The sequence below is a fragment of the Phascolarctos cinereus genome, unplaced genomic scaffold, assembly GCF_003287225.1.
Source record: "Phascolarctos cinereus isolate Bilbo 61053 unplaced genomic scaffold, phaCin_HiC Scaffold_4;HRSCAF=312, whole genome shotgun sequence".
NCBI classification, from domain to species: domain Eukaryota; kingdom Metazoa; phylum Chordata; class Mammalia; order Diprotodontia; family Phascolarctidae; genus Phascolarctos; species Phascolarctos cinereus.
In genome coordinates, this window is record NW_027555847.1 from 170,606,538 (window position 1) to 170,634,411 (window position 27,874).

The window sequence follows — 27,874 nt, forward strand, 5'->3', positions numbered from 1 at the left end:
GACTGCCTGATGGTATGACTGAAGGGGTGGAGTAAATACAACTCAGAAGGGCAGCAAAAAACCAGCCTCCAGTCTCAGAAACCCATTCTCACCCACAAGGAGTGTTTAGAACTTGTCCTACAACCCCAATTAACATCACTTCCTCTTCCCTGCCCGGACCTGTTTGTCCAGGGATCTAGATTGCTGCAGAGATATTGGGATTAGGCACTGGGGGAAAAGGACAGGAAGGAAAAACCTGAAGTCATATTCCTGGCAGGAAATAAGTGAATTTCATGACTCTTGAGTCATTCTGCTTGCAAAATGATACTCCATACCTGCAAATTTATCACTTGTAGGCAACAAATGTCACTGTGAATCATGAGGCTCAAAACGTCACTATCTGCTAGGAGGATGTCAAGAGGTAGATTTCACCTAAAAGTAAGTGATTCAGGGGACCATTGTTTTAACTACCGGCAGCATTGTTCTCTATCCATGTATTTGTCTAGGATGCTTCAGAAGGTTGGCCTTAACTGTTAGAAAAAAGAAGGCAGTTCAACTCAATAAGCATTTATTAAATGCCTATTATGAGGCAGCTTGCTGGGCTAGGAGCTGGAAATACAAAGAAAACAAGGTAAGTCTTATACTTTGAGAGCTTGCCTTCTATTGCAGAAAAATAATATGTATACAAGTAAGTATATTTGAAACAAATACAAAGTAATTAGGGAAAGGTAGGGAGAGGAAAGGACTAAGGCAATGAATAATTTTCTAGAGCTGGCACTTGAGAATCTTGAAGGGAACTAGGAATTACAACATGTGAAAGTAAAGAGGGATGTTTAGGCATGGAAGAAAGTCTTGGGTGTCAGAGATGAAATGCCTATAACCTTGTGATTTACCCTCCCCCAACTTAGCACTCAGATTTGCAGGTTGAATTCCTAAGGGAGTCACAACTTCAGGTTCTAGGAGGTACCCTGAGGGTACTAATACTACAGCTCATGAGCCCCCATCAGTGTATTTCCCATTAACAGACTCAAAGCAAAGGCAGCTACAAAGAAGGCATAGTAAAAAATAATAGCTATAGAACATTCCCTCATAAACCTGAAGTGTATTCTTTCATTAATATATACAGAATATGTCATCAGTGTGGACCCAAAGAGTATAATGGTAGTGAAGTAAACATGTAGGCAACACATATAACAAGGCACCTCACAACTCCAAAACATAGGGCCTCAATACTTTTTCTTTCTGTATAGTTCTCTCTGCAACTTAAATGTTATTAGAGATAGCTCATGAGTTCATAGTTTTTATTTCCAGAGGTTCTGCTCCTTGAAGCTGTTTCAGGTTTCTAGCGAGTTCCTTTTCTGTATCCCTGTCAATTTGTATTGGGAGTGAGGGAGGGAAGAGTAGATATGTGAGATCTCAAGCATTCATAGCATAGATCAACTGTGTCAGTTGTGAAGATCTGGGACTCATTTTGTACAAATTAAGAAACTTTTTATTATCTTGGTATTGAGAAATAGTTCTGTACTCTTTGCACCAAAAATATCCTTTGTATTTATTGTTAATAAAGTCTCTACCACATATAAGTTCCTGCTATTACTTCCTCCTTATTAGAGATTTAGTACCTCTACATGTAATTTTTTGGGGGGTAAACTTGAGAATTTTATAAATTCTATTTCCTTTAATTTTTTCACTTAAAATGGTTTGTTTATAAAGAAAACCTTGGGCTTTTTGTTGTTTGTTTCCTTCAGTTTAAAGTTACTATTTTGGTTAGTAGTCATTAAGATATCATGTTCTCCATTTTCTTTCAGGAAACAATTTGTTCTTAAGTGATTGCGCCAGTACATCCAATTATATAAAGTCCTCCAACAGATCATTGTGGTGTGGTGGTAACCTTGGTTTGGAAAGATATGACAGCAGAGCTCAAATCCCAGTGGCTCCAGTAAGAACTGCACAAGCCTGGACCCAGGGAGGAATTGTCCAGCCTCACTGAGTTCAGAGAGGCTCATTACCAGAAGGCAGGCCACCAGGTGATAGCTTTATCTTTGTGATGAGTGTTTCTGGCCACAGCAACTCATGAAGATACATCTATCAAGGGGTGATCTGTGCCTGTGGAGGGAGGATTTGTCCTGATGAAATCAGGGATCTATTAAATACTGCCCTAGAAATCACAAAAGGATGAATTTAATGAATCAGAAGCTAATAAACTGCCGTACAAATTTATTGGTTTTAAATGAAGGCTGTTTCCAGAAGGACAAGAGCCCTATACATCAATTCATCCAATACGCCCATCCAGGTTGGTTTGCGTTTACTAGTGTCTACTTGGAAATGAATCTTCTAAATAGCTAATTACAAGAGAGATGATATTTTGAAAAACTGGGTGTGTACTCTGGATCTGCAGGTAGAAAATCTGGACATGTGGATTGCTAATTAACTTATGAAGTTATGAAATGGGGCAGGCACACACACTGGGAAAAACCACAGTGGCAGCAGGAAGTGAGGCTGCAATCACACTTTGATGAGGCACAGAGGGTATGGGGCAAACAGCTCAGAAAACACGCAGACAAGCCACAAAGGGGGTGCAGAGGCAGACTAGGATGGGGAAAAGTATGGGGAGGGAGAAAGGCATAGATAATCACTTATATAGCCATGGATTAGAGTTGGGTGCCCTTGACTGCATGGACCTAGAAGGAGATAGAAGAATGATGGGGAGGGTGGGGGGGCGCGGCTGTAGTTTGAGGTCTCATTTTTATAGGATTTGGTGGGGAACAGACTATCTCTCATCCATGCTTCCTTGGAGTTAGTCCAGTAACATGTCCAAATTAACTCAAAGTTGTTGGTAAAACTTTTAAAGTTAACCTATCCATGTCATCTCAAAGTTATTAGTAATGTTTGGCATTTTACTTGTCTTATTGTAGATGTCTGGAACTTAGCTGAGATTTATATAGCGTATAACCAAAAGGCTCTGATAGCAAATCCTAGAGGGTTTTCCCTGATTCAGCACATATTACTAGGATATGATTTTTGGTTAATAAATGATACAATTTGTAATCCTTTGATCTTTGCAGTGGTTTGTATGTGACTGCTAGGTTTCCCTTTGTAATCTTACCTCCTGCTACTGCTACTTAATGCTGGTTACTTATAAACTTCATTACTATACAGACAAGGAGCAGGGTGGGGTGGTCAGGGGGACCAGAACAAGATGCAATTTTAATACAACATGCAAGCCAACCATTTTTTCCCTAATCCTAACCATCAGTCAATACCTTTGATTAGAGATCCAGTAAAAAGCAGCATAGTATAGTAGGAAGACTTGTCAGGCTCTTTGTGACTCCATTTTGGATTTTCTTAGCCAAGATACTAGAGTGGTTTGCCATTTCCTTCTCTAACTTATTTTACAGATGAAGAAACTGAGGCTAACAAGGTTAAGTGACTTGCCCAGGGTCACACAGCTGGTAAGGGTCTGAGGCTGAATTTGATCTCAGGTTTTCCTGACTCCAGGCAATATCCAGGATATGCCCAGTAGAGATATTTACTGGATTTGAAGTCAGAGGACCTGAGTTTTCATTCCAACTCTGCCACTCACTAGCTGTGTGACCTGGGGACAGGCACTGGGCCTCACTCTGCAGATGAGATATCTTGTGCTTCTCTGTACACATATACAAAGTTATGTAAAATGGGAAGTTAGACTATAATTATAAGCTCTCTGTGGTCTCATGAAATAAGTAAAAATAATGTACATTTTTCTTGTAAAAAAAAAAAAGCTCAATTGTGCCTCTAACTCCTTCCAACTGACTTTCCAACTGCTAAATAGGGTATCTGCTCTGCAAGTAACCTGGATTTTATGATTAAATGTCATGGTTCATGGGTAGGCGCAGGGAGGGTAGCCCAGTGAGGAAGGAAAACATTATCCTCTTCCCCTGAGAGGTGAAAAGCTAAACTCTTTGTTCAACTCTCAAGCTGCTGGTGGCCTTCAGGGGTTAGTTATTTGTAGCACACACACACCCTATTTTTGTAAAGTGCTTAGCACGGTGCTGGTAGGCAGTTAATAAATGCTTTTATCCTTCCTTCCCCAGGAGCCTGACTAATTTGTAGCCCAATCAATCTCCATTAACCCTGGAGAAGAATCATCAGGTGTCTACACATTTTTAACCACATCATCTGCAAGCAGATGACCCAGGAAGTAGGAAGGGGTGAAGAATCAAACTCTCCCCTTCCCATGCAGGGCAAACTTTCCCACCAACTACAAATATGGTTTTTAAAAACACTAAAAAAGGTTTTTAAGGGCAGTTGTGTGGGGGTAGTAAATAGATCACTAGACTTGGAGTCAGGAACATTTGTGTTTTAATCCTATATCAGATGCTTACTATATGTATGACCCTAGGCAAGTCACAAAACCTCTCTCAGCCTCAGTTTCCTCATCTGTAAAATGGGGATAATAATATCACCTATGCCACAGAGTTGTTATGAGGATCAAATGAGAGAATATATGTAAAGCATTTTTTTAAACATTAAAGAGCTACAGATAGATAGATGGATTGATAGATAGGCAGGTATAGATATCATTACTATTATTAAGGGTATTGCAGAAGTTCCCTTGTCCCTACCCCACCCCTACATTTATCTTATGAGACCTGCTAATGTTAAAAACTCTCTAATTAAATGGATATTCCTTTTGCTTCATGCTTTTTCTTCTGTTAAAAATTCAAGAGGTGACAAATTAAGCTTTAATAGTCACTCCTATTTCAGTGTGACTGTCAAATCTGTCCTAGAAATTCAGGTTTTCATAGTGAGGAGAGTAGGAAGAGCATGAAAAGATTTTCTACCCGAAGCTGAGCAGGGGAGAGGTGGTAAAAAAAAAAGGTAGAGATGGGCAAAGAATACAGAGGGCTGTAGGGCCCTGGAAGACAAATTTTGCTGACATAATAGTTTTCCAAAGGGTCCTTTCTCCCTTAATCTCCTTTCCCATTCCTAGTGATATCAATTCCTTGGAAGGCCTCAAAGATACATGCACATAGCACAAGGGGCTAGGAAGCAGAGGAGCTAAAAACTAGAAATCTATCTCACTCCTTTATACTGGATGAAAATAAGAATCTTTCCTGATGGGAAAAATATATAGCTACTCTCAGATTCTGGATGTTCTGGATTCTTTAGACAGACTCTTTGCTGAAGCAGGAAGTCCTTTATCTAATGCCCCTTCAGATAGGTAGATAGACAGACAGATAGATAGATAGATAGATAGATAGATAGATAGATAGATAGATAGATAAATAGATAGATGGATGATGGATGGATGGATGGATGGATGATGGATGGATGGATGGATGGATGGACAGATGGATGGATGGATGGATGGAGAGATAGAGATTGATAAATCATTATGGAAAAAGATATTATTCCTCTACATTCTTGTTTCCTCCATCCTAAAGCATCCCAGTTCCTTCAGCCTCTTCTTATAAACCTGATTCCCAAAATAGTCCTGAAGTCTTTTTTTTTTCCTGTGGGACTGGGATGGCTTTTAAGGCAAGGGGTTGCTTCTGTGCCCCTCTTCTTAGCTTGTTAGCTATACTCATGGCAGCTTCCTCATCCACCCAAGCCTAGTTTGGTCATTAATCAGCCTTTATAGTTTTCTAGAGAGGGTAGGACTGAAGCCCAGAGAGGTGATTCAACTTGACCTTGGTCACATAGAGAGTTACTTGCTTTGCCAAAGCTGTCTCAAACCACAGCTTGTCCAACCCCAACAGAGAATTCTATTCACAAATGCCATTTCTTTTCCTCCCTTCCCCAAATCTGTAAGGCATGACTATTTGGGATCATCATTCAGAATCAAGAGATCCTGACTCATTTGTCCCTTCAGAGCTGTAAGATCCTAAAATAGATCCAATTAGGGAGGTTCATGAGAAAGACTGAAGTAGTATAAGAGGGAAAAGATGATCACAATTTATCCCTTGTGTGTCTAGACTCATTTGTGGAAGAAACACAAGATAAGGAGTCAGAGGACCTGGATCAGAATTGTGGCTTTACTACCTACTGTGCAACCCTGGGTAAATTGCATCAGGTCTCTGAGCCTCATCTGTAAAATGAGGGGTTTGGACTAAGTGACCTCTAAGATAACTTCTAGCTCTAAATCTAATTCTATGATCCCTGAACCACAGCCGGTCCAGGATCTTTGTTTCCAAAGGCCAAGCTCTGTGACAGCTTTCCTCTAAGATGGAAATCCACGGGGGTGGATTCTGCACATAAGGGTGAATCAATGAATTTGCTGTGTTTGCCACTGGACCGAGTGATAGGAGAGGGCAGTGACGTAAGCCCCTCTTGACTCTGCCCAGTGACTGAGCATTCTGGAGATGGGCCTGAAATAAGAAAGAAGAGGGTGGGCAGAAAACAAAGCACAGGCCAATGTGGTGATACTAACACAGTCTCAATCTCGGGTCTACTATCAGACAAACTCAGACAGACCCTTACATTATCCCAAGCAGCCTAAAAGTATCACCATTTAGGGTGGGGGTAGGTGGGTGGGGTGTTGAATTCAGCACAAATAAACAAAAAGTCTCACTCCTAGGGTGCCCAGTTCATGCCTTTAGTCTAGGAGTTCTTAATCTGGGGACAGAGAACTTGTTTGTTTGTGTTTTTTAAATATATTTAGTTATCTGTACTTCAGTGTAATCAATTTCCTTTGTAATCCTACGGATTTTACTTTATTCATTTAAAATCATTATTCTGTCAAGGAGCCCATATGCTCCATCAGACTGCCAAAGGGGTCCATGACACAAACAAGGTTAAGAACCCCTGATGGCCTGATTGATTTGGTTCCTTGGTTTCTTCAGTTCCAGGTTGAAATTAAGGTGTCTAGAACTACTCAAACTGTCACTTTGTGCTCGTAGGCCCTTGGTTGTTGGTAACCAAAGATGTACGTCTGAGAACAAGGTACCACTGGGGCAGCTAGGTGGCTCTTAGGATAGCACGCAGGGTCTGGAATTAGGAAATTTGGCCTCATATGCTTACTAACTGTGTGACCTTAGGCAAGTCACTTAGCCCTACAAACTTAAACTCAGTAAGTAAACTTAAACTCAGTTTCCTCATCTGTAAAATGAGTTGGAGAAGGAAATAGCTAAACCACTCCAGTATCTTTGCCAAGAAAACCCCAAATAAGATCATGAAGAATTGGATACAACTGAACAACACCAACCCAGGGAGGCTTCAGTTTGGGGGTTGCCCTGATCCTTGCATATACATACATATACATATGTGTGTATGTGTATACATATATACATAGATATATTATATAGATATATATATACATATACATATATATGTTTGTTTATTTCCTTGTGTATTTGTGTAACTCAGTGATGCAACCCAAGTAAAGGGCAGAGGCTAGAGAGAGAGGTGGCTCTTTGAGGAAGGTTTCTTCAGCACCAGGCTGTCTTCGTGACTTTTCTAAAAGGAATTAGTTACTCTCCATTTTCCAACAGCAGCTCTGCTCAGTTTCTAGTCTAGAGAACATCATGTCCCCATGCCATACCATGCCATGGTATCCCCCTCCCACCACACAGTTCCCCCCTCTGTCTTCTTCCATTAGACTGTAAGCTTTTTCAGGATAACGATTATCATTTTCTTACTTATTCCCAATGCTCAGCACAGTGTCTGGCACGTAGCCATTTTTTTTTTCCAATTGTGCCCCCATTCGGGGTTTTCTTGGCAAAGATACTGGAGTAGTTTGCCATTTCCTTCTCCACCTCATTTTACAGATGAGGAAACTAAGCTCAGTGGAGTTAAGTGACTTGCCCAGGGTCACACAGTTAGTAAGTGGCACATAGTAGGCTCTTGATAAATGTTTAATAGATTGAATTGTAGGAGTAAGGCAGAGTGCAATTCCAGAGTCCTTGGTTTTCTTTGGGAAGAAAGAAATGGGAGAGTGCAAAACCACTTCAGTCCCATCCCTGATGATATGGAACCATTAGAAGGAAGAAGTGGCCATGTCTTGCTAAATTAAACAGATGTGCTTAAGACTGCAAACATGAGAAAAAAACAGCAGGTGTTTTCATTTAAGCATACTATAAGAGCTGGGAAAGCTCTTATCAGTCCCCAGGAACATTTGGAGGGATCAAAGTTTAGACCTACAAAAAAGCATTTTCATTTCATTTCAGTGACCCCAAAATGAAAGTTGAAGATAAGGCTAGGACTGTTGGATGGCAATGTGGATAGAATGGTGGGCCTAGAGTTAGGACCTCAGGTCCTTAACCAGCTGTGTGATCCTGGGCAAATCACTTAATCTCTGTCTCAGTTTTTTTATTTATAAAATGGGGAAATAGTAGCACCTATAGTTTTTTTTAATCTATAAAATGAAGCAGAGAGAAAAAGCATCTACCTTGGGGGTTTGTTGTGAGATAACATAGGTAAAGTGCTTTTTCCAAAACCTTAAAGCACTCTATTATATAAATGCTAGCTAAATATTATATATATATATATATATATATACATATATACATATATATAATTATTATCTATTGTGTTTATGGTAATGTGATTTTGTTATGCTTAAATTGTTTTGTTAAAGGAAGGGATACAAACTATATTCCAGGCCCACTCCTATCTGCACAGTCTCTTCCTGTTTATGGGAGACAGCTGGGTAAGAGGCAAGATGCATGTCCTTGCCTGACTTCTAGGAATGGCAGTCCTTTCGAAGATTTCCAGAGAAGGAAAGTATAATCAAGCACCCAGATCAGGCCTATGAATCAGGGCTAGGTACTGCTACCACCCCCTCTCTCCCTCCCACAGCTTCCTAATGAGTGAGCTCTACTAAAGAATCTTTAGCACTTTGAGGGAACTGGGGATGGAGAGTGGAAAGGGGATTCTCAGAAGTTGGTAGCACCTAGACTGGAACTTTCCAAAGGTAGTCTCCTTGGAGAGAATGTCTACACCTATTAGTAAAATAGAGCAGGACATGCTACTGAATCTCTACAGGGGGAGAAATGCTGGGAAGAGTAATTGGCTCCACATAGACTGTGTCTTAAAGAAGGGGGTTTTCCAAAGGGTCTCACTGGAGATGGTTTTCTGAGGATACTATCAACCTTCTACTTTTGCTTTATAACCAGGAAGAGGGAGCTGAAGATTATACAGCCTGTTTCCCTTCCTTTGTCAGTCCAAGTCTGCCCCTGAAAAAGTCCCAAAACTGGCTCGACCATTTAATGGATGTATGACCTTGAGCAAATGGTCTACTTCTCTGGGCCTCATCTTTATACAGACTCAAAGCCTGAGAAGCTTGTTACTGGCCACTTATATATAATGAAGACAGGAATGAGACCTGGTTAGTTCAGAGCCATGATTTCACCCCTTTTCATTTACCTTTAACCCTGTCTTAAATTCCATGCCAAACTGGAGAGGATCTTGGGGGATTGAGAGGGTGAGATAATCAGCAGCCCTTACTAGTTTGTTGAAATGGTGGCCCCTAGAAAAATTGTTCATATTGAAAATAAAGGAACTAAGCCAAAATTAAAAGGACTTTCTTACCCTAACTCAGAGGCTTGGGGGAGAGATGCTGCTCATGGTGAACAGAAAGAAATACAATTTAAATACAAATTCAGTATTTGGAGGTCCTGCTTAATTAGCTCCTCTGTGTTTCAGAACTTCACCCCTAGAGGTGAAGAGTCTCTTTCTGGAGGGAAAAATCTAACCACACCTATGGCTCTGAGAAATGAGTAGTTTTCCTTTCTTTATCAGAAAGAAAAGTGCCTGAAGGTTGTTCCTTAATATGACACCAGATAAATGAAGAGACTGCCTCTCTGAAAGAACTGAATCTTAAGCCTCTGGATTCTACAGTAAAAGACAGGTGATAGAAGCCGTTCTTTCTCTTCTTGGGAATAGATAGCATCTCAGCTGAAATCAGAAGCTAGAAGGAGAGAGAACCTTTACCAACACATGCCCATCAGAGTCACAGCTGGAAGCAACCCCAAGATGAGTAGAACATCATCTCACATAACAGAGAACAGAGCACCATTTGGCAGGGCTACCTGCCAAATGAAATCAGTAGGAATCAGACCCAGCCATAGCAATAAAATGACCTCACTAGACAACATGGCAGCCCTGAATTGTTGGAGGTGCAATTTCTCTCTATACACATGCACGCTGACTACACATGCCCACTACATCTGTGCTCCTTTATGGGTATTCCTTAAGCATATCAAATCTTTCCATTGATGGTAGGACTATCTATGGCATAGCATGTTCCAGGTTTATAGAGGAAATGTTCTATTGCCCCTTTTCCTATGCTAGTTTATTAAATGCCTCTTCTAGGAACAAATTGTGTTCTCTGGCTGAGTAGTAAAAGTAAATACACTGGTGGGGATTTCAGAACTATAGTTCTGAGTGGATGTGGACCCACAAGGTACCTTGTATCTGAGATAACTTTTCTGAAAGACATGAATATGAGAGTGGGATGCTTCAGGTTTGGCATCTGCAAAATAAAGGGGTTGGCCTAGATTCTCTCTAAAGTCTAGCACTCTATGATTGTTGTGAGTCAGTGTGTATATGGGTCTGTGTTTACATACTTGTGAGTGTCCCCTCCCTCCCATCAGCCTATGGTTGCCTTGTTCCATGTGGGTGGGGGATGGTGAAGCAGAAATAGCAGGGGAGAAAAGAGGTTAGCAAAATCACTTCTATAAATAAGAGCCCGACTCTCTTGACAGCTGGAACCCACGTATCATTTGCTGGTGTTCCTTCTCATTTTCTTTGTCTGGGTACAAGCCTGGGAGTAAGCACTGGAACTGAGAACTTGCTTCCAGGGAAATACTGTGAGCAATGCTCCAGGCAGGCAAGAGCAGAGAGTGAAACAGGGCAGAGAAGAAAGGATGAAAGTCCTTGGAGATGTGGAGCCACACACCAAGAATCTCAGGGTTGGAATAGGCCTCAGAGGCCACCTGAGCTAGCCCGTCACCATATACTCAGTAAATGGCCTTTCAGTCTTTGCTTGAAAGGCTTCTGTGAAGGTGAACTCACTGCCTTCAAAGACAGCTGATAATACTTTGTTGTTGATTCATTTCAGTCATGTCCGACTCTTCATGAGCCCATTTTGAGTTTCCTTGGCAGAGATACTAGAGCGGTTTGCCATTTCCTTGTTCAGTTCATTTTTAGAGAAGAGGAAACTGAGACAAACGGGGTAAGTGATTTGCCCAAGGTCACACAGCTAGTGTCTGAGGCCAGTTTTGAACTTAGGAAGAGGAATCTTCCTGACTCTAGGCCTGGCACTCTATCCCCATGCCACCTAGCTGCCCCATTCCACTTTAGGACACTTTTGTTTATTGGAAGTTCTTCTTAACATCTGCCTCTGGGCAACTTCTTCCTATTGCTCCAACATCTGCCCTAGAAAGGGCCAAGCAGAGCAAAGCTAATCCCTCTTCCCTGTGTCGGCCCTGCCAATCACAAGATACCTGTCATGTCTTAGCTAAGTCTTCTTTTCTCTGGGTTAATCAACCTCAGTTCCTCATATGGCATTACCTAATGGTCTTCACCATCATACTCTTTAATGAATCAATGGCCTTCATTAAATACAGCTCTGAAGTACTGAGTACAATGCTTCAAGATTCGGTCTGGCCAGGGCAGAGGACAGCAGGGCTGTGACACCCTTGGCCAGGGCCAGAGTCCCATAAGGAGAAGAGTCTCTCAGCTTCACACCAATCATACTCTCCCACACACCCTGTCAGCTAGGACCAGGTCACTGATCTGGCCTGAGAATGTGTGGTCTGGGCTGCTGACCACCTGGAGAGATGGTTCAGTCTCAAGCAGCATGGCTTAGCTTCTTCAGGTTGTCTGAATCAGCTGGAATCCAGATGCCTGGCTTGAGAGGGAATCACATTCCACCTGTCAGAGGAGTGAATGCTGAACAAAATGGCATGTTTCCCTGAGGAGGGGCCGGGACCAGCTGGCTGCTGTGTTTCCATTACTAAAGTGGCCTCTCTTTCCCTCCCACCTCCCACCTCCAACCTCTAGCAGCTGAGGGAAGAAAGTCTCCAGCAGGCAACTGACATTCCAGAGCATTCAGAGGCCAAAAAAGTTTGGAAACCCACATCCTATCAGCCTTATCAAGCCTGTAGGATGATTCTAAAACAGAATGAAAAACACTCCTTATTAAGAAGGCATATTTGGGTGGACAATAAAATGCCTTAGCTTTCAAACAATGGAAGGGATGAAATATGTTCGTTATAGGCTAATGAACTTGATTTCATAACAACAATAATAATAACTAACATTTATGTAGTGCATACTATGTACCAGGCACCGCACTAACCACGTTATAATTACTGTCTCATTTGATCCTCACAACAACCTTGGGAGGCAAGGTGCTATTATTGTCCCCATTTGACAGATGAGGAAACTGAGGCAGACAGAAGGTAAGTGACTTTCCCAGGGTTACATAGCTAGTAAGTATCTCAAGTCAAATTTGAAGTCAGGTCTTTCTGACTCTAGGCCAGGCATTCTATCCACTGTGCTATCCAGATGCCCCAGATATTTCCTGGCATAATTTTAGAAGATATTATTAAAGGGATTGTTTATGAGCATGTATAAGTCATTTAACCTCTCTCAGCCTCAGTTTTCCCACATATAAAATGAGCACAACAATAGAACTAGGGCAGCTGGGTGGCACAGTAGATAGAATGCTGGGCCTGAAGTCAGAAAGACTCATCTTCCAGAGTTCGAATCTGGCATCAGACACTCGCTAGCTGTGTGACCTTGCTCAAGTTACTTAACCCTATTGGCCTCAGTTTCCTCATCTGTAAAATGAACTGGAGAAGGAAATAGCAAAACCACTCCAGTATCTTTGCCAAAAAAACCCCAAATGGGGTCATGAAGAGTCAGACATAACTGCACAATACCACCGACAAATAATAGCACTTATTTCATGGGGTTGTGAGAATCCAATGAGGTAATACATGTAAAGCACTTTGTAGACCATAATGCACTGCATAAATGCTAGCTATCAGTATTATTATTTTTTTATAATTTATAATTAATTTATTTTGAATTATCAACAATCACTTCCATAAGCTTTTGAGTTTTAAACAGTATTATTATTTTAAAAGGACTGATCACTGAAAAGTGACCACATAATAGTAACTTCATTTTCTTCTTTGACAAGGTAAACCATACTAGCATATTATACCAGATTATTATGGAATCTTGAAGTCTCCCAGAGAAATGTTCTGGGATCTGTTCTTAACATTTTTAGCAGTGACTTGGATGAAGTCATAGAAAGTTTATCAGACTTGCAGACGAAATGAAACTATGCAGGAAAGCTAATTGGGATCAAAGAACCATAGATTTAGGGCCAAAACAGACCTTAAGGGTCATCAAGCCCAACCACCTCATTTTACAGACGAGGAAACTGAGGCCTAAAAAGGTTAAGTGACTTACCCAGGTCGTATAGTTAGTGTCAAAGGCGAAATTTACACCCAAGTCCTCTGTCTCCAAGCGCAACGCTTTCAGTGTTGTTGGATGAAAGAGTCAGGATCCCATTCAGGCTAGGACTGAATGTAATACGACAAAATTTAAACTTGTAATGACCTACCCTTGGGTAAAAAAAACTTAGTCTCATAAGCGACCTATGAGGGTATAGCATGACTAGGCAACAATTCATATGAAAAAGACCTGAAGATTTTAATGGTCTTCAAGTTCAAAATAAGTCAAAAGTATGACAGAAAAGGTACAGTAGACAGAGCACTAGGGCTGGAGTCAGGAAGATCTGAGTTCAAATCCTGCCTTAGATACTTGTCAGACCCTGGGCAAGTCATTTTACCCCTATCTGCCTCAGTTCCTTATCTGTAAAAATGGGCACACATTGGAGAAGGAAATGGTAAATGAATCCAGTATCTTTGCCAAGAAAACCCCAAATTGGGGGGAGGTGTCAGACTCAACTGAACAATAACAACATGACAGAAAAGCTAGTGTTGTCTTAACCTGCATTCAGACAGCAATAGCAGCAGAATGAGGGAGGTGATCCCCTCACTAGACTCTGCCATGTCAAGCCACATCTAGAACACTATATTGATTTCTGGCACCATACTATAGGAGAAACATAGCTAAGTTGAACCATACCCACAGGAGAGCAACCAGAATGTGACAGAGCTGGAGCTTGGTTGAAGGAACTGGGGATTTTTAGCCCAGATAAGATTTAGTGAGGCATGACAGTCATCTTTCAAGTATTCAAAGAGTTGTCATGTCAAAGAGGTACTGGCCTTCTTCAAGATCGGAAGTAGGAACTGGGATGGAAGTTGAGTACTAGGGAGATGGTGTGGTGAAGTGTGTAGAGCACTGGCTTTGAAACCCATCTCTGTTCATTCCTACCTGTGTGACCCTGGAAGAAGGAAGGAAGGAAGGAAGGAAGGAAGGAAGGAAGGAAGGAAGAAGAAGGAGGAAGGAAGGAAGGAAGGAAGGAAGGAAGGAAGGAAGGAAGGAAGGAAGGAAGGAAGGAAGGATTCATTAGGTGTCTACTACGTGCCAGGCACTGTGCTAAGCACTTTATAAGTATTATCTCATTTGGTTCTCACAACAACCCTGGAAGGTAGGTGCTATTATAATCCCCGTTTTACAGTTGGGGAAACTGAGGCAGGCAGCGGCTAAATGACTTGCCCAGAGTCATACAGTTAGTACGTGTCTGAGACTGGATTTGAACTCAGGTCTTCCTGACCCTAGGCCAAACACTCCACCCATTGAGCCATCTAGGTGGCTCTAATTTCCCAATGGGTACAATTTCTTGGACTTTCAAAGGTGGTAAATATGAAAGAAACCTACCAAGGAAATTTACAAGGGGATGTGAAAACTATTGATCATTTTATCAGTGGCAGGGATGGGGAAATTGTCAATCCTTTGCCTCCTCCTCTTATCACGCTCTCAGTGGCTGACATGGATAACTCCTGCAGTCCCTGGGCTAAATTTACCTCTACTCCAACTCTGGGCTGCCAATCCCTCCATGTGGAGCATCTCTTGTGATCTGGTCCTCTGAATGTGGCTGCAGCACTGGCTTCTCCAGCACACTAGATCATGGTCCATGAGATCAGGCTGCTTCAGTCTAATGCTCTGTCTGTGGTTGCTCAACAAACATCTCCATACTCCCATTTCCTTGTGACCCCCTATTTCCTTCTTTCCAAATCACCGTCACCAATCTTCTTTCTTTTCTCAGTTCAGGAAAAAATATCTACTAGTGAAATATCTAAAAGTGTTGCTTTTGTTAATACATTACAGGAAAGGTCTGAGCAAATGGAAGCTAGAGGTTTCAGTATACCCAGAGTCCCTGGTTTAGCCCTTGGCCAAAATAAGGACCCTAGGTGATGGAGCTGTTTGTGAATTTAGCTGCTCATCAGCCCAGGGATTCTTGAAGTGTCATACTAAGGAATGGGCAGAAAGAGGGTCAAGGTCAGTCAGGGTGTGGGGGGCCAACCTAAAACTGTACACAGATCTATTTGTAGGTCTGGCATATAAAGGATTAAGCATACTGTGTGGCCCTGGGCAAGTCATTTAACCCCAATTGCCTCATGAAAAGAAAACACAAAAACAAAAACAAAATAAAGGATTAAGCAGTCCAGGATTATTAGGTTTCAGAAATGAATGGGTCTGGGATTCATAAGGTCACAGTAGTCATAAGAACAGACAACCAAGTCTCAGAGGGCAAGATAGGCCAGAGTCCAGATTCCCAACAGATCAGGTAGGGGAAGATGATTTATATAGGATTTACAGTTTACAAAGTGTGTTTCACTCCTATCTCATTTGATGTCACCAGTAGTAAAAAATGCACAAAGAAGACAGATTCTGGGGCAGAGTTTACTCACTAAGGTAGTTTCAATATACTTCCTGCCTAGGAAGGAAGTGGTCTCTCAGTGGGTATGTGAACCTGAATCTGAGCCAACAAGAGTGTGAGAATAATAGCTACAATTATCTAAGAGAAGGAAGAGGGAAGTAGCAGTTACCATCGGTCTTTACACAACACCTCATTCTTACCTGTCCTTTAAAAGCTGTCAAAATCCACTATGACCCCCCAGGTCTTTTTCAGAGTAAGTGTTGTTGAGTAGTTCATACAAGAAAATAATAATAAGCCTTTAAAGAATGGGTAGGTAGGCAGTGTAATACAGAGGAATGAACACTGTATTTGCCTTAAGAGAACATGGAGTTGAATCCCAGTTCTGTCATTTGCTTACCCTCTCTAATTTCTTCATCTGTAAAATGAAAGGGATTGGACTAGCTGATCTCAGGGGTTCTTTCTGGCTAAATCTATGATCCTATGATCTGGACAACATACTAAAAAGCAGAGACATCACCTTGCCATCTTTATAGTCAAAGCTATGGTTTCTCCAGTAGTAGTGTATGGCTGTAACAGTTGGACTCTAAGGAAAGCTGAGCATTGCAGAATCAATGCTTTTGAATTGTGGTGCTGGAGAAGACTTTTGAGAGCCCCTTGGACAGCAAGGAGATCAAATCAGTCAATACTTAAAGAAACTAATTCAGACTTCACTAGAAGGTCAAATACTGAAGCTGAAGCTTAAATAATTTGGCCGCATAATGAGAAGACAGGACTCTTTGGAAAAAAAACCCAGTGGTGGGAAAGACTGAAGGCAAAAGGAGAAGGGGATGGCAGAGGATGGGTTGGATAGACAGAGACATATGGAAGCAACAAACAGGAGCTTGGACAGACTTCAAGACATAGTGGAGGACAGAATGACTGAACAACAAAAATAATGATAGGAAAGGAGGTTTATCTCCTTCTTGACTATATTCCAAAGGTTGAAGAGTAAATGACTACTGAAAAAGAGAAATTTTATTGTACAAAAGTCTTCCTGCTCCCAATATTGCATGATAATAATAGGATAGGATGGGATTCTGGAAAGCAATTAGGAACTATGCCCAAAGCACTACAAAACTGTGCATACCCTGTGCTCCAGCAATGCCACTGCTAGGTCTATATCCCAAAGACATAAACAAAGGGGGGAGGAAGGACTTATTTGTACAAAATATTTATAGCAGCTCTTTTTGTGGTGGCTAAAAATTGGAAATTGAGAGAATGCCCATCAATTGGGGAATGGCTAATCAAGCTGTGGTATATGATCGGTAACGGAATATTATCGTGCTATAAAAAATGACAAGCAGAATGCTTGCAGAAAAACCTGGAAAGACTTACATGAACTGATGCAAAATGAAGTGAGCAGAACCAGAACACTGTACACAGTAATAGCAATATTGTATAATGAAGAACTGTGAATGACTATTCTCAACAACACAACGATCCAAGACAATCTCAAAGGACTCATGATGAAGCATGCTATCCGCCTCCAGAGAAAGAACTGAAGCTGTCTGAATGCAGACTAACACATACTATTTTTTACTTCCTTCTTTCCTTCCCTCCCTCCCTCTTTTCTTTCTCTCTCTCTCTCTCTGTCTCTTTCTTTCCTTCCTTCCTTCCTTCCTTCCTTCCTTCCTTCCTTCCATCTTTTCTGGTCTTCTTGTACAAAATGACTAATATGGAAATGTTTTACATGACTGTACCTGTATAGCCTACATAGGAGGGGGGGAGGGGAAGGATGGAGGGATAGAATTTGGAACTCAAAATATTTTTTAAATGTTTTAAAAATTGTCTTAACATATAATTGGGGGGGGAATAAAATATTATTTTTTAAAATAGGATAGGATGAGGACTGGACCTGTGATTTCCTTACTATAAGGAACTCCCAGGTCAAGAAGCTTCCTCTATCATTGCAGGTCAATACCTTTCCTGAAATGTATAGTCTTAACTAATAGTTGTCTAGAGCACTCAGAAGTTAGGTGACTTATCTAACATCACACACCCTTTTATATCTGAGGCAGGACTTGAACCCAGGTCTTCCTGGTTTTGTGTCTAACTCTCTAGCCACCAGGCCAAGCTGCCTCTCAAGGAATAATATGATTTTAAAAAATATGTTACCACTGGCAAGCTTATCACAATTAGATTCTATAAAACATATATAATTTTTCAATCTAATAAAATTTTAGTTTTTTTCCCCACACTGTCTCATATTTGCTTTCATGCACATTCAAAAACACAGGCACAGGGCAGCTAGGTGGTGCAGTGGATAGAGCACCAGCCCTGGATTCAGGAAGACCTGAGTTCAAATCCGGTCTCAGACACTTGACACTTACTAGCTGTGTGACCCTGGGCAAGGCACTTCATTGCCTCACAAAAAAATAAAAAAATCCTGCCTCAGACACATAACACTTACTAGCTATGTGACCCTGGGCAAGTCATTTAACCCCACTGCCTAGCCAAAAAAAAACCCAAAACACATGCACAAAGCACATACAACCCTTTGACCAAACAATACCACCACTAGGTCTAAGAGACCAAAGAAAAAGGAAAAGGACTCATATGTATCAAAATATTTATAGCGACTCTTCTTGGGGTAGCAAAGAATTGGACATTGAAGGGATGCCCATCAATTGGGGAATGGCTAAATAAGTTGTAGTAAATGATTGTGATGGAGTATCTATTGTGCTATAAGAAATGATGAGCAGGATGGTTTCAGAAAAACCTGGGAAGACCTATATGAATTGATGTAGAGTGAAGTGGGCAGAACCAAGAGAACATTGTACACAGTAATAGCAACATTGTGATGATGATCAGCTGTGAAAGACAATGACCCAAGATAATTCCAAAGGACTCCCAATGAAAAATGCTATCCACGTTCAGAGAGAAAACTGATGAACTCTGAGTGCAATTTGAAGTATAATTTTTTCACTTTATTTTTCTTGCTTTTTTTGCAACACGGCTAATAAGGAAATGTTTTGCATGATTTCAACACATATACCTGATATCATATTGCTTGTCTTCTCAATGAGTAGGGGAGGAGAGGAGAGGAGAGAATTTGGAAATCAATTTTTTTAATTCCAAAATTTTTTTAAAAGAATGTTAAAACAAATAATTTTTTAAAAAATTGAATCTGATAATAAAAAAGCATTTGCAGATACCTATAGAAACATAAATACACAAACACACAGGCACAGATACAAACATAAGTACAAACATGAACACATACATGAACAGAAAAAAAATCATAAATACATTCGATAGAAATAAATCTTTGATGGGATTTACTGTAATAAGCAACCTAGAGTTTTCCCAATGGAAGACCAAAACCCAAGATGAATAACTCCCAAGAGATTGGGGAAGCAAATACTTTCAAATTACTACTTTCCTTGCAGTCACCCATCTTTGCCTGTCACTTGCTAATACTCTGCTGACCATTTGCATTTCGAATCATTGAACCCTGGTTCCATCCCTGCAGGGAGAGTTCTGAACAGCTTCTGTGGAATCCTGCCTTCTTGGGCACTGGTTTGTTTCTTCCGTAGCAGCAGACTCAAACCTGCCACCTGCCTCCATAGCTATGCCTGCTGGACGTCCTCTCCCACCCCCTTCCTTTTTCTCTAATATCACAGTTGCCTTTCCTTTTTGAGTGACATGATTACCCCCCTTTCAGCCACTCCCAATCAGTTTTCCTCTCATTTTTTTCAACATCACTCGTTATCTTCCCCACACTCCCCTGCACGGACTAGGATGCAGTCATGGCTGCTGAGACTGAGAGAAGGAAAAGAGAAATAACTCCCAGACATCTCAGCTGTCAGGACAGCCTATGGGGGAAGGGGAGGGGGTGCTTATTTACTCAGTCCTCACTGACTAATGCCAGCTTCAGCTTAAAGACCAGGAGAGGCAAGGAAAGGCAGTAAATTTCCAGAATTGCCTCACTTAAGGATTTAGGAAGAAATAGTTTGGCTGACTGTCACATGAACTCCAATCAGACACATCTGGATAAGTTGAAAACATGTTGTTTTTTCTGTTTTCATTTGAGGGAGTCATTGCTTCTTCTTGGACTTTACCCCAGAAAGTAGTTGGAATTCTCTGACTTCTCCCCCAGAGCTGTAACTAGAGTGGGGTAACTACGCTTTGTTCTAGGGCTCTGAATTTGGAAGCATTGATAATACTAGGGGTTCCTTAGCAATGTAGAAATGGTAGAGCTAAGTACCTAGCTAGCAAGAATTGGTTAATAGAGAAAGGTCAAGAGTCACAGATTTCAATCTGAAAAGGATTTTAGAGGCCATCTATTCTAAACCTCTCATTATATAGGCGAATCTGAGGTCTAGAGAGGTTAGTAACTTGCCAAGAGGTCAGAAGAGGCAGAGTGAGGATTTGAACTCAGGTCTGCTTACTTCAAATCTAGCACTAATTACCAGATGTTGAGCTGGAACAAGTTCTTTCCCTGCCTCCATCCTGTCCTCCCCCACCCCCACCCCCATCACCACACAGAGCCACAACCCTCCTCCCTCTTCTGGGGAGTGTATTTTTGCCAGTGGAATAGAGTATGTCTCTCGCCTCCTCAAACCAAGTCTGGCTTTCTGCCATTTGCCTGAGGCACAGTTTGTGGTACTTGTATAAGGGGAAAAAAAAAACCTCACAGTTATAGCAGGGTCCTCACTTCCTCTGCATTTAATCTAGGACTGAATAACATGCAGATCCCCAAAGCTGTCTGAGGCCCCACACCAACCCAACACAAGAGCAAAAATCGATGCAGAGCAAACCAAGCTCAGATGGGGGAGAAGGTGGCAACCAGGAAGCATTAGCTGGCTTGGAAGCTAAAGAATCTTGTGGCCTGGAAAATTCACGTGGGGAGAATGGACTTCCAAAGACGCTTGTGCGACAGCCAGCTAGGAGCTAGCAATAGTTGGGAAGAAGGCAGCATAGAAGGCATTTACAGGGAAAAGCCCCAGATTTGGAGTCAGAGGTCTTCAGTCTGAATTTTACCCCTGTCACCTTGAGCAATCATTTGCTGTCTTGGGGCCTGTTTCCTCTTCAGTCATATGAGGAAGATGGATCACACTTAAGATCTCTTCCTGCTCAAAGTCCTATGATTCTATGAAATTATAACCTCCACCTGGCCGAAGCAGATACTAATGACCCAATATTGCTTGCTGTTGACTCTTCCAGCTGGAAAGGGGACAAAGAAAAACTTCAATGAAACCTTTCTACACAATTTTATACAACTCTCCTTCACATACTCTCTGTTCCAGTCAAACTGACCCATTAACTGCTCCCTACATATGAAATTGCATCTCCCAACTGCATGCTTGTGCAAATGTGATTCACCCCAATCCTGGCCGGAATGCATTCCCTCCTTGACTCTACCTCAGAGAATCCTTACCTTCCTTCAAAGTATAGGTCAGTGGGGGCAGCTAGGTGGTGCAGTGAATAGAGTACCGGCCCTGGATTCAGGAGGACCTGAGTTCAAATCCGGCCTCAGACACATAACACTTACTAGCTGTGTGACCCTGGGCAAGTCACTTAACCCCATTGCCTAGCAAAAACAAAACAAAACCAAAAAAAAAAATGAATATCAAAGTATAGGTCAGTGTTAGTTCCTTCATGAAGACTTTTCTGATGGCCTCAGGAATTAATGCTCTATACTCCCTTGGAAATCCCTGCCCCCAAGTAGAATGTAAGATTCTTGAGTACGGTGATCAATTTAGATTTTTTTACTTTGGGAGTCTTTGTAATGCCAGCATTTAGTGTCTTGCCCATACTGGACAATTCCTAAATGTTTGTTGAATTGAATTGAACTGAACAGAAATGAACAAGTCCAACTCTAGCATGACCAAGATGGCCCCAGTAAGCCTTGGGCCCCTCCATATTCAGACTTCCCTTTTTTTTTCTGTTTCTGTTTTCAAAGATTAACATGTATTATCCCCTGCTCATCCCTCTACCCTCTTCCCTTCCCTATCACAATAATGTTTCCTTAACAGCAGGGAGCATATTTACATTTCCTCTATGCATGTAGACACCCATGCAATGTTCTCTCAGCACAGTGGGGAGGTTGAACTGATAATACAGTCAAATCTCTTTGTAAAAGACAGCAAGGCATGATAAGAAGAACATTGACTTTGCCACTAACTAGTTGGGTGACCATGAACGAGTCACATCTTGCCCCCTACAGCTAAGTATCACAGTGAATAGGGCACTGGGCCTAGAGTCAGGAAGCCCCAAGTTCAAATCGGACCTCAGATACTTTCCATCTGGGTGAACCTGGATAAGTCACTTAACCTGTCTGCCTTAATTTCCTCAATTATAAAATGGGGAATATAATAATAAAACCTACCTCACAGGAATATTGTGAGGACCCCATGAGATGATATTTTAAAGTGCCTGGCACAGCATAGATACATAACAAATACTTGTTTCCTCTCTTCCTTATCTGGTCCTTGCTTTTCTCTGTACAATTAGCAAGTTAGACTAGATGACTACTGAGTTCCTCTCTGGCTCTAGATCTATAATCCTATAATTTTGCTCTCTAGAAACTGTCCCAACTCCTTTGTTATAATGGAATTTATTTATTAGCCAAATGTTACATAAAACAAATGGGTCAGAGTTGGCTCTATATATAGATGAAATAGGGGAGTGTCTCTCTGTTCTAATTTTAGAAGTTCACAAAGGTCCCCTGACATCTGCCTGCCAAGGTGCCCGAAATTCCCAACATTCTTTTAGGTTAAGGTCCTCAGTCTCCAGAAGGCCTCTGCTAAAACACAAGCGTCATCCGGGAGGGATAATGTATTAAAAGCCTGGATTACTTTAAACAGAGTTCTTAACTTTTTTTTTTTTAATCATGGATTCCCTCCATCAATTCCTGATTCACAGACTTAAAACTAGAAACAGTATCAGAAGCCATTAGTCAAATTCCCTCTTTTACTGATGCCAAGGTAGATTAAGTGAATTGCCTGATGTCACATAGGTTACAGAGGCCACTCTTGAGCTCATCTCTGACGCCAGAGGAAGTACTCTTCTAACTTTGAGGAACCTCTCAGTTGGGCATATAGAAGCTGGGGTATTATACCCACTCCCTGTTCTGTACCTAGCATTTGTCTTGGACCAAGCTCAGTCCTGGGAACTTGCCTCAAATACAGCAGTTTTTACCCTTAAATGGACACATTTAGCCATCTGGTGAAGCCCATAGACCCTTTCTCAGAATAATGTTGTTAAATTCATGAAATACAATATATAAGATTTTACAAAAGATGGTAAAATACCATTATCAAAATAACTTTTTTTAAAAGTTCACAGATTTCAAAATAAGAGTGCCTTGGATAAAGTCAGCTAGTTTGGCCCCGAGCAATGGGACATGACACTATTTCATTTTAATGGAGATTAGACAGGACAGATTTGGGGAACCTTTTACTGGGCAGGGTACAGCAGAGTACTAACAAGAAGGAAGGAAGCACGGAAGACAAACTATGCTAACAAGAGTCAATCACAGATGGGGGCTTTAAACAATAATTTGTGAGTAGTAGTAGCTGCCCTACTGGGCACCCAACTAGTTGCCCAACACTTGGGCAATGCTCCTTCCTTCTTTTCTTCTTCTTCTTCTTCTTCTTCTTCTTCTTCTTCTTCTTCTTCTTCTTCTTCTCTTCTTCTTCTGCTTCTTCTTCTTCTTTTGGGCAATTGGGGTTAAGTGACTTGCCCAGGGTCACACAGCTAGGAAATGTCAAGTGTTTGGTCTGAGGCCAGATTTGAATTCAGGTCCTCCTGACTTCAGGGCCGGTGCTCTATCCACTTTTCTTCCTTCTTTTCTCCCTTCCTTCCTTTCCCCCTCCTCTCTCTCTGTCCACATGTGGAATCATACCCTTACATGTGGGTGCTCTGCCCAAAGGAATATAAATTTTGATCATTGAAACCTCACAAGACATCTTGGGATTTGGGGGCTGGAATTTTTTTTCTCTTCCCTACTTATTTATTCTAACATTTTATTTTTAAACTGTTACAGTTAACTCTTTTGTCTCATGGAGCTAGTTTCATTTATAATTTCTTGAAATAGAGCTCTGAAAAATCAAGCTGTGACAAAGCTCATTGGGATTCAAATGGAGCTATTTGACCGTGCCTTAAACCCAAATCACTCTGGCTCTCACTGACTACCCAATAATGGACCAGCCCAAGCCTGACTTGGTCTTGTTTGGGTTTTGATGGCTCAGAGTGAGTGTAAAAAGCAATTCTTTCTCTTCTGGCCAGACACCCTGAGGGTCTTCCCCTCTTAGTTTTGTTTTGCTTTGTTTTTTGAGTAGGCAAACTAGGCCATCTTTTGCCTCATTTCTCACCTAGCCTTAAATCACTGAATGGGTGTTACCTCAGACAAACTGAGATCTGGAAAAGTTCTTAGCTTAAAATGGCCATCTGGGGTCATCTCCATTCATCCTGACCTATGTCTTGCCACTAGACTCAGATAACCCTAGAGGAAAGAGTGAGGCTGATGACTTTGCACAGCCCTGACTTACTCAAATCCAATTTACTTGCAAGTCAAGACATCACCCTCCTGATGTCATTGGTCCTCTTTGAAAATGAAGAACAACAATAATGTAGCTGAATAAATACAGCCAATAAACAGCATAGCTGCTTAGGACTGACATGAGGAAGTGAGGTCCCAACTGAAATCAGATAACATAAATGTATATTGACCAGTCAGAATGATTGCATGACTTTCTCCAGTAGTATTCACCAGTAAGGAAGCAAAAAAGAACAGATAAGGCACATGGTAGGGGGCAGCCAGGTGGTGAAGTGGATAGAGCACCGGGCCTAGAGTCAAGAAGACCTGAGTTCAAATCTAGCCTCAGATACTTACTAGCTGTATGACCTCGGGTAACTCACTTAACCCTGTTAGTTCCAATTTCCTCATCTGTAAAATGAGCTGGAGAAGGAAATGGCAAAACACCCCAGTATCTTTGCCAATAAAACCCCAAACGGGGTCACAAAGAGTCACACATGACTGAAATAACTGAACAACACCGACAAAAAGGTGGTAAACAGAAAACTTAGCAAAGTTTAGAGGCAACAGGACAAAAGCTGAGAGATTCAAGGGTAGAAGAGAATGCAGAGTTGAGTTGACCAACCCTAGAATCAAGGCTGTGACGGGGAGAAAGCAAGGCAAGAGTGAGGTGATAGAATAGGAAAATGAGGGGAGGGAAGATGATGGAAGGATTGAAAGTCAGAATAAAGACAGAATCAGTTTAGGATGAATGTGGCAGAGGGAGATCCTGAAAAAGAGAAAGTTATGATTAGAGAGGAAATGTTCAGACTTTAAAGTCATGGAGATAGCATGGTTTTTGGTGATGGTGAGAACCTAGATGGTGATCAATCTTGGATACTAGCTGGAGTATTGTTAAAGTTTAAGTCATAGGAGCTGAGCAGGTGACGAACCCAAGAAGAGTTGAGGAGACATTAATGTGCATGTAAAAGTTTTTGGTCTGAGTCTAAGGATTGCGATGAAAAAAGAAGACCCACTGTGAACCAGACACTAAAATCCCCAAGAAAGGAAGGAGAATAAAAGACCTGAAGGCCACTAGGTGTTCACACCAGTGATACAGAGGGATGAAGTGAACCACAAAGGAGAGGTCACACAATGCTGGTGCCCAAGGGAAGGTCCAGAACTGGTAGTGAGGCATAAACAAAGGGGTAATTAGAATAGGGAAACCAGAAGATGACAAAATTTAGAAGATACTAACGGCACCATTTGAGGTTTTTCCAAAGTGCCACACACTGGCAGGGGTCATGCCTCTAAGTCTTCTACTGAATCAATCAACAAGCATTTATTAAGCACCTATTATGTACCAAGCACTATGCTAAGTGATTGGAAATGTGTCTTTAAAATATTTAATGACAACAAAGGTATAGTCCTACACTTAGAATAACAATAATAATAACAATAATATTTTGTTTGTTTTTTAGGCAATTGGAGTTAAGTGACTTGCCCAGGGTCACACAGCAGGTGTGTTTGGTCTGAGGCCACATTTGAACTCAGGTCCTGCTGACTTCAGGGCCAGTGTTCTATCCACTGCCACCTAGCTGCCATGATAATAATAATAATAATAATCTGCATAAGTATAGGTAGAAGCCACACAGCTGAGTAATGTTTACATGAAAAAGACCTCAGCGTTTGAGGAGACTGCAAGCTCAGTATGAGTCAGCAATATGTAATAGCCAAAAAAGCCCACGTGATCTTAGGCTACATTAACAATCAATCCTTCAGCACCCCGGCTCCTCCACCAGTCTTTCCGATGGGTCTCCTCCTCCAGCCCCGGGCCCCCCCCCCATCCCCACTACTGCATCCCGGACAACAGCCAGTCCTTCCTGAGCATGGAAAGTTCCTGGTGCCTCAGGGTATGCCTCCTTCTCTTGGCAGCTACAACCATATGAGCAGCTGACCCTTGCCCCAGGTACAGAGGTTCTTCATTAACAACTCTGATATCAGAGAATGAGCCAGTTCTTTCTCCTGGCCTTGTGTGTCTGGGGTAACCGCACAAGGAACACCCTGCCCTACAGAGTGTAGTCAGGAATACAGTATCTTCCAGAAGGAACCAGATTTCAGTGCGCGCCAGGAGAGAGATTACAAGGAATTTGAGAACAATAGGGGCTTCCATAGGTCACAAAGACATGAAAGGATAGAAGAGGGTATGAACTAAGAGAAGGGAAAGCTAAGGCGAGAGGGATGAAAATATTGGGAAAGGTAGCAGGGCATACGGATTTCTCTATAGAGTTCCTGAATCATAGGCAAAAGTAGAGCAAGAAAGTAGACATTTGAGAGCCCATATAATGGGGAAAGAACCGGTTTGTCAGGAACCCCACCTTCCAGGAGCCCAAGATGACTGAACATGATGGTTGGGAGGGGACAGTGGCAACTACTTCCATAATTTGTCATTGTAAATATTCAGGATGTACTAATCTAGTAAAAAAGGACATCCAGGTCAATGAATAGCTGATGTTCAAGTACTCAAGTCTGTACTGATCTCACACTTATTACCAGCCTCTGGGCCTCATCCTAAGATGTTACAGGGTAAGGTATATCCAGAAGATAATCTGTACATGGAGCAAATAATCAGGCCCTGGGCATCAAGTCGTGTGAATGCAAGCTGTCTAGTACTTTGGCTTGGGGACTCTGCTCAATGTGTTTAGAACTCCATTGTCGATTAGGGGATGCATGCCATCTTGGGGTGGGGGGAGGGCTGAGATGGGGAAAAAATTTGGAACTCAAAATCTTGTGGAAGTGAATGTTGAAAACTACAAATTAATTATTTTTTTTTTTAAAGAACTCCATTGTCGGTGTAACACCTGGCCCAAAGCCCACTGGCATGGGACTCTCTCCTCACTGATGGAGATAAACGTCCTTCCCTATTTGATGGACAAGTGGAACTACGGAAATATCAGGAGAGCTCCAGCCTTCTTCAGGCCTCTTTAGGGACTCATTAAGCTTTGAGTCTTTTTCAAGACTTTAAGCATTGAGTTACTTCAGGCACTTCTGGCTCCTAGCTTCAAGAGAGAAGATGGAAGAGACCAACCCCACTTCAGGTTACTGAAGGAAAAGACTCTGGGAAGATATGAGTGTTTCTGGCGGTCTCCGTCATGTCTCTACTCCCAGTTTACTACTTCAAGGAGACTTCAGGGAGTTTGCTCTTAGGTGAGATCCAGGACACCCTCTTTGGCTGAGATGAGTTATCTTGATCCCAATGGGAGAGTCCCTTCATTCTGTATTGTCTAGTATATATTCTCCTACATATACCTTCCCTGATTTCTATTTTGCCAAGATTTGGATAAATGGGTTTCTTTGTTATTCACTGTGTGTATTCATTGTGCAACTGGTATTTGGTAAGAAATGGGGTCAAGGGGGGCAGCTAGGTGGCACAGTGGATAGAGCATCGGCCCTGGATTCAGGAGGACTTGAGTTCAAATCTGGCCTCAGACACATAACACTCACTAGCTGTGTGACTCTGGGCAAGTCACTTAACCCCAATTGACTCATATTAAAAAAAAACAACCCCAAAATGGGGTCAAGCCTTGGATATAGAGCTTGGGTTGTCC

The 27,874-nt window shown here is 41.7% G+C and overlaps 1 long non-coding RNA gene across 1 annotated transcript; it reads left to right on the top strand.

Moving 5' to 3' along the window:
• Window positions 1-445: 445 nt before the first annotated feature.
• Window positions 446-27,874, top strand: LOC110198313 (uncharacterized). The gene is made up of 3 exons (XR_002321714.2): window positions 446-610; window positions 1,788-2,272; window positions 27,106-27,874. It is a non-coding gene; the product is annotated as an uncharacterized LOC110198313 (long non-coding RNA).